General features: G+C 43.2%; 1 protein-coding gene across 11 annotated transcripts in view; it reads right to left on the bottom strand.

Moving 5' to 3' along the window:
• ZnT63C (zinc transporter 63C) overlaps window positions 1–12,389 on the bottom strand; it is a 207,291-nt gene that overhangs the window by 135,062 nt on the left and 59,840 nt on the right. The gene's annotated exons all lie outside the window — the stretch shown is intronic.

Below are 12,389 nucleotides of genomic sequence, written 5' to 3'. Positions count from 1 at the left end.
GATTAGTTGCTAGTGCAGGTAACATTGGTGTATTTGCCTTAACTGAGACGTGGTTTAATTCAAAAAGTCGGGACATGCCTGCGGAATGTCATATTCAGGGTTTTAAATTGTTCCAAGTAGATAGAAGTATCGGGAAGGGGGGTGGGGTGGCATTGTATGTCCGAGATCGCTTGAACTGTTGCATAAAAACGGGTATTAAGTCTGAAGTAACACATACAGAGTCTGTTTGGATAGAATTTTCAGAGGGGCATGAAAAACTGATTTTAGGAGTGATATACCGTCCCCCAGACTTAGATAGGGACCAAGGGAGACTACTATGGGAGGAAATTGTTAAGGCCACAAGGCACGATAATGTAGTAATTCTAGGAGACTTTAACTTTAGTCATATTGATTGGAATTTCTTGACTGGGAATTTAGAATCATACGACTTCTTAGAAGTAGTTCAGGATTGTTTTTTGAAGCAGTTTGTGACAGAACCTACAAGGGGAAATAACCTGCTTGACTTAGTTATGGCAAACAATGAATCCCTTGTTAATAATTTAGAAATTTCAGAGGAACTGGGTGCTAGCGACTACAAATCAATTACATTTAGCATTGAATGGAAGTACGATAGTAGCGATAACTCAGTAACAGTCCCAGATTTTCGCTTAGCAGATTACGTTGGGCTTAGAGAACACTTATCATCTGTTGACTGGGGTAACGAAGTGAGCTATCAATATGACAGTTTTCTGAACACTATACATGCTGCTCAAAGAACGTTTATCCCATATAAAGAAATTAGATCAAATAGAAATGACCCAAAATGGATGAATAATAGGCTCAAATATCTACTAGGGCATAAGAAAGGAATTTATAGGCGTATCAAAAGAGGTGAGGGTCATCTTATATTGACATTAAGAGGGACATTAAAAAGGGGATAAGAAAAGCTAAAAGGGACTATGAAATTAAAGTTGCTAGGGATTCTAAAACTAACCCAAAAAGTTTTTCCAGGTCTATAGAACAAAAGTTAGAGATAAAATAGGTCCCCTTAAAAATAACTATGGGCACCTTACTGACAAAGAGAATGAAATGTGCTCGATTTTTAATAATTATTTTCTCTCAGTTTTTACACAGGAAGACACTAACAATATTCCAGTAATTAATTTTTATAGTGGGCTAGAATAGGATAAATTATGTAACATCACAGTCACTAGTGAAATGGTTGTGAAGCAGATAGACAGACTGAAGCAAAATAAGTCGCAGGGTCCTGATGAGGTTTTTTCAAGGGTTCTTAAGGAATGCAAAATGGAACTCTGTGAATCATTAACTAATATTTTTAATTTATCTCTTCAAACAGGTGTAGTGTTTGATATGTGGAAGATGGCTAATGTAATTCCTATTTTTAAAACAGGGGACAAGTCGTTACCGTCAAATTACCGCCCAATAAGCCTGACCTCAATTGTAGGCAAATTACTAGAGTCAATTATAGCTGAGATTATAAGAAGCCATCTCGATAAGCATAGCTTGATTAATGATACTCAGCATGGATTCACAAGAGGCCGGTCTTGTCTAACTAATTTATTAACTTTCTTCAGTAAAGCTTTTGAGGCTGTTGACCACGATAAAGAATTTGATATTATTTACTTAGATTTTAGTAAGGCTTTTGATACAGTTCCGCACCATAGATTGTTAAAGAAAGTGGCAGTTCATGGCATTGGGGGAAAAGTGCTCTCGTGGATCGAGTCATGGCTCACTGACAGGAAGCAGAGTGTGTCCATAAATGGGGTTAAATCCGAGTGGGGATCTGTAACAAGTGGCGTTCCACAGGGATCAGTCTTGGGCCCGTTGTTGTTTATAATATATATCAATGATCTTGATGAGGGAATTACTAGTGATATTAGCAAATTCGCCGATGACACAAAGATAGGTAGGATAATTGATTCAAACGTAGATGTTATGGAACTTCAGGAGGATTTAAACAAACTCTATTCTTGGTCAGAAAAGTGGCAGATGCAGTTCAATGTAGATAAATGCAAGGTTCTGAAGCTCGGGAGTGCCCATAACCCTAGTACTTATAAGTTAAATGATGAAGAACTTAGCCATACAGATTGCGAAAAGGACTTGGGGGTTATGGTGAGCAGCAACCTTAAACCAAGACAGCAATGCCTAAGCGTACGTAATAAGGCAAATAGATTACTGGGATTTATATCAAGAAGTGTAAGCAACAGAAGTCCAGAGGTCATACTGCAGCTTTATACATCATTAGTAAGGTCTCACCTAGATTATGCAGCTCAGTTCTGGTCTCCATATTACAGAATGGACATAAATTCGTTAGAAAACATTCAGCGTAGGATGACTAAATTAATACATAGCATTAGAAATCTTCCTTATGAAGAAAGATTGAAGACTCTTAAGTTACATTCACTTGTTAGACGAAGAATGAGGGGAGACCTGATCGAAGTGTATAAGTGGAAGATAGGTATTAATAAAGGGGATATTAATAAGGTCTTGAGGATGTCTCTCCAAGAGAGAACCCGCAGTAATGGATTTAAATTAGATAAGTTTAGATTTAGAAAGGACATAGGAAAGTATTGGTTTGGAAATATGGTAGTTGATGAGTGGAACAGTCTACCTAGTTGGGTTATTGAGGCTGGGACTTTGGGTAGTTTCAAATTTAGGTTGGATAAGTACATGAGTGGGAGGGGTTGGATTTGAGTGGGACTTTCACATCAGAGCTTATTTCTTGGGTGGCATTCAAAATTGGGTTGGGCAAATGTTTTGTTAGTGGGATGAATTGTAAAGGACCTGCCTAGTATGGGCCAACAGGCCTCCTGCAGTGTTCCTCCTTTCTTATGTTCTTATGTTCTATGAGAAGTCAAGAAAACGCTTGGAAGTTCATTATTTTTTCAAAGTGGTTGTTTTGCATATTGTAATATTTCCTGTTTAATGTGATCTTTTCGCATATATAAACATAAGCCCACGTGGATGATTAATAGTGGTGGTGGAAGCAGGAATCATTGTCCGCTAAGTGATACACAAGTCTCTCCTGGTGGTCGATCCCAACACTAAAGAGTGAATCGTTTAAGTCTCGATAATACGTATTTAAGAATGTGTGCAGAAGTTTGCAACATGACTTACTTGAGCGCTGAAAGGGATGCATTTATAAAGACAGATTCGAGGCACTGAACCTGGCTACCCTGGAGGATGGGAGGATAAGAGGAAACATCAGAACGACGTAAAAAATCCCAAGAGGAATCGACATAAAGGGAGAGTGTTGGAGAGAAGTCCATGTGCCAGAGGCTATTAAAAAAACAGTGGATATATTACAATGGTTTTCTATAGTCCAAAGACGGTAAAGAAACGTAATAAACTAGATGAGAAAATGGAGGCAAACTGCATTCACAGTTTCAAGCATAGGTATGACAAAGATCTGGGAGGTCACAATCCAGTAAATGTCCGACACCATAGTTCATGAGCCGGGGTCAGGAGCTGTGACTCAACTACCTCAACCACAACTCGGTGAGTACAAACACGCAGATAAGGGGTACAGCCCCTCCCCCCCACACGATAAGAAATAACATTACTAATAGCAAGAGTGTCAGGTTGACCATATCTTGATAACGAGATATTATGATATCAAGTTATCCCCTCACTTCAACTTACTGGTTTGCTACATATTAAGCTTTACACACACACACACACACACACACACACACACACACACACACACACACACACACATACACACACACATACACACACACAAATAGGTGAGTATACATACACACACAGGAGCTCGGACTCGACCCCCGCAACCTCAACTAGGTGAGTACACACACATACACACACACACAACATACACACACATACATACACACACACATACACACACACACACACACAGACAAAGATATTACAGAAGTAGTATCGGCAATGGCTACATCAAACACAGACAACAGGTCTGAAGGAAGCATGGAAACTAAACTGTATGCATAGGGCCTGTCAAACCCACATGGGGCCAAAACAAAGACAGGGAGCACACTAGGACAGAACGAGAGGTTGGAAGACATTGAAGGAACTAGGACATGTGCAAGGACCTTACCAGATACCTGTGGGGGCCAGGAACAGGTGAGCAAGAAGGACAAACCAAGAAGCATAGGGGCCATAACTAGGGAAGGGACTGAAGGAAGGAACACTCCACGGGAAGGAACTAAAACACATCAGAGGATGCAATGGGAGTCACAGTGGGAGGTGGAAAGGGAGAGATCCGTGTTTGCCTATGGGCTAGACGAAGCTAAAGGTGAAACTTATGACGAAAGAAAGCAGGAGGAGAAAAAAGAGACTGAAGATATCATGGAGGTGATAGGCGAGGGGGACATGACCCAGGTGGCAAATTTTCGGAGAATCGGGTGGTTCACAAAGAAAAGGAATCGGCCTCTCAAAGTAATTTTCAAGGCAGAATCAACCCGAGCCATGATCCTACAGGAGAAAGCACGGCTCAGAGGCAAGCAGGAGTTCTGGAGTGTGTACCTCGATCGAGACAGAACACAGGACGAAAGGAAGACAATGAAAGAGAGAGTTCAAAAACGAAAGGAGAAATGGGAGGAAATGAAAAAGGAGAGCAGAATAACCCAGGATCAAATGGAAGGACAAGCGCACCCCCCAGAAACACCTGCAGAAGGACTCCAGCCACGACACCCCCAAGGCAACTGAACAATCCAAACCAACCATCACACACCAATCCCTCTGTTTCCACCCCCTGCACCACAGTTACAGTATTAGAACAGAAGTTGAAGGTTTGGTACACAAATGCAGATGGATTAACGAATAAACATGAGGAATGGCAAGAAAGAATCAATGAGAAGTCCCCAGACATCATAGCAGTTACAGAAACAAAACTCACGGAGACAATAACAGATGCAATCTTCCCACCAGGATACCAGATCATGAGGAAAGATAGAAGGGGAAGGGGGGGAGGGGGGGTTGCTCTGCTCGTAAAAAACAGATGGAAATTCGAGAAAATGGAAGGCATAGATGAGACGGGAGAAAGAGACTACATAGCAGGTACACTTCAGTCTGGGAAACACAAAGTGGTCATTGCAGTGATGTATAATCCACCACAGAACTGCAGGAGGCCAAGAGAGGAATATGAAGAGAGCAACAGAGCAATGGTGGACACACTTGCTGAGGTGGCAAGAAGAGCTCACTCCAGCAGAGCAAAGTTGCTGGTTATGGGGGATTTCAACCACAGGGAGATTGGGAAAACCTGGAGCCACATGGGGGTCCCGAAACATGGAGAGCCAGGATATTGGAAGTGGTGCTGGAAAACCTCATGCACCAACATGTTAAGGACACTACCAGAGTGAGAGGGGAGGATGAACCAGCAAGATTGGACCTTGTGTTCACCCTGGGCAGCTCAGACATTGAGGACATCAAGTATGAGAGTCCCCTAGGAGCTAGCGACCACGTGGTTCTGTGCTTTGAATACATAGAGCTGCAAGTGGAGAGAATAACAGGAGTTGAATGGGAAAAGCCTGACTATAAAAGAGGGGACTACATAGGGTTGAAGAACTTCCTGCGGGAGGTCCAGTGGGACAGAGAACTGGCAGGAAAGCCAGTAAATTAAATGATGGAATATGTAACAACAAAATGCAAGGAGGCAGTGAAAAGGTTTATTCCCAAGGGCAACAGTAACAACGGGAAGACCAGAACGAGCCCCTGGTTTACCCGGCGGTGTAAGGAGGCAAAAACAAAGTGCAATAGAGAATGGAAAAAGTACAAAAGGCAGAGAACACACAAAAATAGGGAGATCAGTCGCAGAGCCAGGAATGAGTACGCACAGGTAAGGAGGGAGGCCAAGCGACAGTATGAAAATGACATAGCATCGAGAATCAAGACTGACCCAAAACTGTTGTATAGCCACATCAGGAGGAAGACAACAGTCAAAGACCAGGTGATCAGATTAAGAACAGAAGGTGGAGAGCTCACAAGAAATGATCAGGAGGTATGTGAGGAGCTGAACAGGAGATTTAAGGAAGTTTTTACAGTAGAGACAGGAAGGGCTGTGGGAAGACAGCACAGAAGGGAACATCAAGAGGGAATATACCAACAAGTGTTGGATGACATACGAACAACTGAGGAGGAGGTGAAGAAGCTCTTAAGTGACCTTGACACATCAAAGGCGATGGGAACGGACAACATCTCCCCATGGGTCCTTAGAGAAGGAGCAGAGATGCTGTGCGTGCCTCTAACCACAATCTTCAACACATCCCTTGAAACTGGGCAACTACCTGAGAAATGGAAGACAGCTAATGTAGTCCCCATATTTAAGAAAGGAAACAGAAACGAGGCACTAAACTACAGACCTGTCTCTCTGACATATATTGTGTGCAAAGTCATGGAGAAGATTATCAGGAGGTGAGTGGTCGAACACCTGGAAAGGAATAAGATTATAAATGAAAACCAGCATGGGTTCATGGAAGGCAAATCTTGTATCATAAACCTCCTTGAGTTTTATGACAAGGGAACAGAAGACACGAGAGAGAGGGGTGGGTAGATTGCTTTTTCCTAGACTGCAGGAAGGCCTTTGACACAGTTCCCCACAAGAGATTAGTGCAGAAGCTGGAGGATCAGGCGCATGTAAAAGGGAGGGCACTGCAATGGATAAGGGAATACCTGACAGGGAGGCAGCAACGAGTCATGGTACGTGAAGAGGTATCACAGTGGGCGCCTGTTATGAGCGGGGTCCCACAGGGGTCAGTTCTAGGACCAGTGCTATTTTTGATATATGTGAACGACATAATGGAAGGAATAGACTCTGAAGTGTCCCTGTTCGCAGATGACGTGAAGTTGATGAGAAGAATTAAATCGGACGAGGATGAGGCAGGACTGCAAAGAGACCTGGACAGGCTGGACATGTGGTCCAGTAACTGGCTTCTCGAATTCAATCCAGCCAAATGCAAAGTCATGAAGACTGGGGAGGGGCAAAGACGACCGCAGACAGAGTATAGGCTAGGTGGACAAAGACTACAGACCTCACTCAGGGAGAAAGACCTTGGGGTGACCATAACACCGAGCACATCACCGGAGGCACACATCAACCAAATAACCGCTGCAGCATACGGGCACCTGGCAAACCTGAGAATAGCGTTCCGATACCTTAATAAGGAATCGTTCAAGACGCTGTACACTGTGTATGTTAGGCCCATACTGAAGTATGCAGCACCAGTCTGGAACCCACACCTGGTCAAGCATGTCAGGAAGTTAGAGAAAGTACAAAGGTTTGCAACAAGGCTAGTCCCAGAGCTCAAGGGAATGTCGTACGAGGAAAGGTTAAGGGAAATCGGACTGACGCAACTGGAGGACAGAAGGGTCAGGGGAGACATGATAACGACATACAAGATACTGCGGGGAATAGACAGGGTGGACAGAGATAGGATGTTCCAGAGAGGGGACACAGGGACAAGGGGTCACAACTGGAAGCTGAAGACTCAGACGAGTCACAGGGACGTTAGGAAGTATTTCTTCAGTCATAGAGTTGTCAGCAAGTGGAATAGCCTAGCAAGTGAAGTAGTGGAGGCAGGAACCATACATAGTTTTAAAAAGAGGTATGACAAAGCTCAGGAAGCAGAGAGAGAGAGGACCCAGTAGCGATCAGTGAAGAGGCGGGGCCAGGAGCTGAGTCTCGACCCCTGCAACCACAATTAGGTGAGTACAATTAGGTGAGTACACACACACACACACATAAACACACACATACACACACACCCAACACACACACACATATACATACACACATACACACACACACACACACACACACACACACACACACACACACACACACACACACACACACACACAAGATATACACACAAACACACACACACACACACACACACACACACACAAACACACACACACAACACACAACACACAACACACACACACACACACACACACACACACACACACACACACACACACACACACACACACACACACACACACACACACACACACACACACACACACACACACACACACACACACACACAAAGATCTTCAACACATCATTTGAAACTGGGCAACTCCCTGAGGTATGGAAAATGGCAAATGTAGTCCCAATTTTTAAAAAGGGAGACAGACATGAGGCACTAAACTACAGACCTGTATCACTAACGTGTATAGTATGCAAGGTCATGGAGATCATCATCAGGAGGAGAGTGGTGGGGCACCTGGAAAGAAACAAGTGTATAATTGACAACCAGCACGGTTTCAGGGAAGGAAAATCCTGTGTCACAAACCTACTAGAGTTTTATGACAAGGTGACAGAAGTAAGACAAGAGAGAGAGGGGTGGATCGACTGCGTATTTTTGGACTGCAAGAAGGCCTTCGACACAGTTCCTCACAAGAGGTTACTGCAAAAGCTAGAGGACCAGGCACACATAACAGGAAAGGCACTGCAATGGATCAGAGAATATCTGACAGGGAGGCAACAACGAGTCATGGTACGCGACGAGGTGTCAGAGTGGGCGCCTGTGACAAGCGGGGTTCCACAGGGGTCAGTCCTAGGACCTGTGCTGTTCTTGGTATACGTGAACGACATAACGGAAGGGATAGACTCAGAAGTGTCATTGTTTGCAGATGATGTGAAGTTAATGAGAAGAATAAAATCGGATGAGGATCAGGCAGGACTACAAAGAGACCTGGACAGGCTACAAGCCTGGTCCAGCAACTGGCTCCTTGAATTTAACCCTGCCAAATGCAAAGTCATGAAGATTGGGGAAGGGCAAAGAAGACCGCAGACACAATATAGTTTAGATGGCCAAAGACTGCAAACCTCACTCAAGGAAAAAGATCTGGGGGTGAGTATAACACCGAGCATATCTCCTGGCTCAATCTGAAAGATAGAGAGATGCCCTCTGAATGTCACATACAAGGCTATAAATTATTCCACACTGACAGGGTCAACAGGAAAGGTGGTGGAGTAGCGATGTATGTCAGAGACAATTTAAATTGTTGTGTTAGACAAGATATTAAATTAGAAGCGTCAGCCACTGAATCTGTTTGGTTACAGCTTCTCGAGGGCCGAGAAAAACTAATTTTGGGTGTGATTTACAGGGCCCCAAATCTTGATAGGGAGTGCAGTAAACTTCTATGGGACGAAATTCGTAAGGCATCTACATACGAAAATGTTGTGCTAATGGGAGATTTCAACTATAGACAGATTGACTGGAGCAATTTGACAGGAAATTTAGAGTCAGGTGACTTTCTTGATACGATCCAGGATTGTTTTTTAAAACAGTTTGTGACAGAGCCAACTAGGGGAAATAACCTCCTTGACTTGGTTCTTGCCAGTAGAGAAACACTAATTAATAATCTTGAGGTTAATGATGAGCTTGGGGAAAGTGATCACAAATCACTCAGTTTTAATATATCATGGAATTCCCCTAATAATGGCAATCAAGTCTCCGTCCCTGACTTTCGCTTGGCTGATTTCATAGGACTGAAAAATTACTTAGGTGGGCTGAACTGGAATGACCTGACTAAGGGTCAGGTAGGTGGTGATGGTTGCCGATATGATGCTTTCCAGGGCATAGTTCTAGCTGCTCAGTCAAATTATGTTCCAAATAGGGAAATCAGATCAAACAAAAATGATCCTAAATGGATGAACAATAGATTAAAATATCTGATTGGTCAAAAGAGAGGCATATATAGGCAAATCAAAAGAGGAGAGGGGCAATTGAGAAATCGATATATTCAGTTAAAGAGAGAAATAAAAAAGGGAATTAGAAAAGCAAAAAGAGATTATGAGGTTAAAGTTGCAAGAGAATCGAGGACTAACCCAAAAGGATTCTTTCAGGTATACAGAAGTAAGATCAGGGACAAGATAGGCCCACTCAAAAGTTCCTCGGGTCAGCTCACTGACAGTGATAAGGAAATGTGTAGAATTTTTAACACATACTTCCTCTCAGTTTTTACACAGGAGGATACCAGCGATATTCCAGTAATGATAAATTATGTAGAACAGGACGATAATAAACTGTGCACTATTAGGGTCACAAGTGACATGGTCCTTAGGCAAATAGATAAATTAAAACCTAACAAATCCCCAGGCCCTGATGAACTGTATGCAAGGGTTCTAAAGGAATGTAAAGAGGAGCTTAGCACACCTTTGGCTAATCTTTTCAACATATCACTACAAACTGGCATGGTGCCAGATAAGTGGAAAATGGCAAATGTGATACCTATTTTCAAAACAGGTGACAGGTCCTTAGCTTCGAACTATAGACCAATAAGCCTAACCTCCATAGTGGGAAAATTTATGGAATCAATAATTGCCGAGGCAGTTCGTAGCCACCTTGAAAAGCATAAATTAATCAACGAATCTCAGCATGGTTTTACAAAGGGGCGTTCCTGCCTTACGAATTTATTAACTTTTTTCACTAAGGTATTTGAGGAGGTAGATCATGGTAATGAATATGATATTGTGTATATGGACTTCAGTAAGGCTTTTGACAGGGTCCCACATCAGAGACTATTGAGGAAAATTAAAGCACATGGAATAGGAGGAGAAATTTTTTCCTGGATAGAGGCATGGTTGACAAATAGGCAGCAGAGAGTTTGCATAAATGGGGAGAAATCAGAGTGGGGAAGCGTCACGAGCGGTGTTCCACAGGGGTCAGTGTTGGGCCCCCTGCTGTTCACAATCTACATAAACGACATAGATGAGGGCATAAAGAGCGACATCGGCAAGTTTGCCGATGACACCAAAATAGGCCGTCGAATTCATTCTGACGAGGACATTCGAGCACTCCAGGAAGATTTGAATAGACTGATGCAGTGGTCGGAGAAGTGGCAGATGCAGTTTAATATAGACAAATGCAAAGTTCTAAATGTTGGACAGGACAATAACCATGCCACATATAAACTAAATAATGTAGATCTTAATATTACGGATTGCGAAAAAGATTTAGGAGTTCTGGTTAGCAGTAATCTGAAACCAAGACAACAGTGCATAAGTGTTCGCAATAAAGCTAATAGAATCCTTGGCTTCATATCAAGAAGCATAAATAATAGGAGTCCTCAGGTTGTTCTTCAACTCTATACATCCTTGGTTAGGCCTCATTTAGATTATGCTGCACAGTTTTGGTCACCGTATTACAGAATGGATATAAATTCTCTGGAAAATGTACAAAGGAGGATGACAAAGTTGATCCCATGTATCAGAAACCTTCCCTATGAGGATAGACTAAGGGCCCTGAAACTGCACTCTCTAGAAAGACGTAGAATTAGGGGGGATATGATTGAGGTGTATAAATGGAAGACAGGAATAAATAAAGGGGATGTAAATAGTGTGCTGAAAATATCTAGCCTAGACAGGACTCGCAGCAATGGTTTTAAGTTGGAAAAATTCAGATTCAGGAAGGATATAGGAAAGTACTGGTTTGGTAATAGAGTTGTGAATGAGTGGAACAAACTCCCAAATACCGTTATAGAGGCCAGAACGTTGTGTAGCTTTAAAAATAGGTTGGATAAATACATGAGTAGATGTGGGTGGGTGTGAGTTAGACCTGATAGCTTGTGCTACCAGGTCGGTTGCCGTGTTCCTCCCTTAAGTCAATGTGACCTGACCTGACTAGGTTGGGTGCATTGGCTTAAGCCGGTAGGAGACTTGGACCTGCCTTGCATGGGCCAGTAGGCCTTCTGCAGTGTTCCTTCGTTCTTATGTTCTTATGTTCTTAGATAACTGCTGCAGCATACGGGCGCCTGGCAAACCTACGGATAGTGTTCCGATACCTCAGTAAGGATTCGTTTAAGATTCTGTATACCATCTACGTCAGGCCCATACTGGAGTATGCAGCACCAGTTTGGAATCCACACCTAGTCAAGCACGTCAAGAAATTAGAGAAAGTGCAAAGGTTTGCAACAAGACTAGTCCCAGAGCTACGGGGATTGTCCTATGAAGAAAGGTTGAGGGAAATCGGCCTGACGACACTGGAGGACAGGAGGGTCAGGGGAGACATGATAACGACATATAAAATACTGCGCGGAATAGACGAGGTGGACAAAGACGGGATGTTCCAGAGATGGGACACAGACACAAGAGGTCACAATTGGAAGTTGAAGACTCAGATGAATCAAAGGGATGTTAGGAAGTATTTCTTCAGTCATAGAGTAGTCAGGCCTTGGAATAGCCTAGAAAGTGATGTAGTGGAGGCAGGAACCATACATAGTTTTAAGGCGAGGTATGATAGAGCTCATGGGGCAGGGAGAGAGAGGACCTAGTAGCAATCAGCGAAGAGGCGGGGCCAGGAGCTGAGAGTCGACCCCTGCAACCACAAATAGGTGAGTACACACACACACACACACACACACACACACACACACACACACCTGATATCTCC

The sequence above is a fragment of the Cherax quadricarinatus genome, chromosome 83, assembly GCF_038502225.1.
Source record: "Cherax quadricarinatus isolate ZL_2023a chromosome 83, ASM3850222v1, whole genome shotgun sequence".
Lineage (NCBI taxonomy): Eukaryota > Metazoa > Arthropoda > Malacostraca > Decapoda > Parastacidae > Cherax > Cherax quadricarinatus.
The sequence above is the reverse complement of the archived record's forward strand: the minus strand, read 5'-3'. Positions and strand labels throughout refer to the sequence as shown.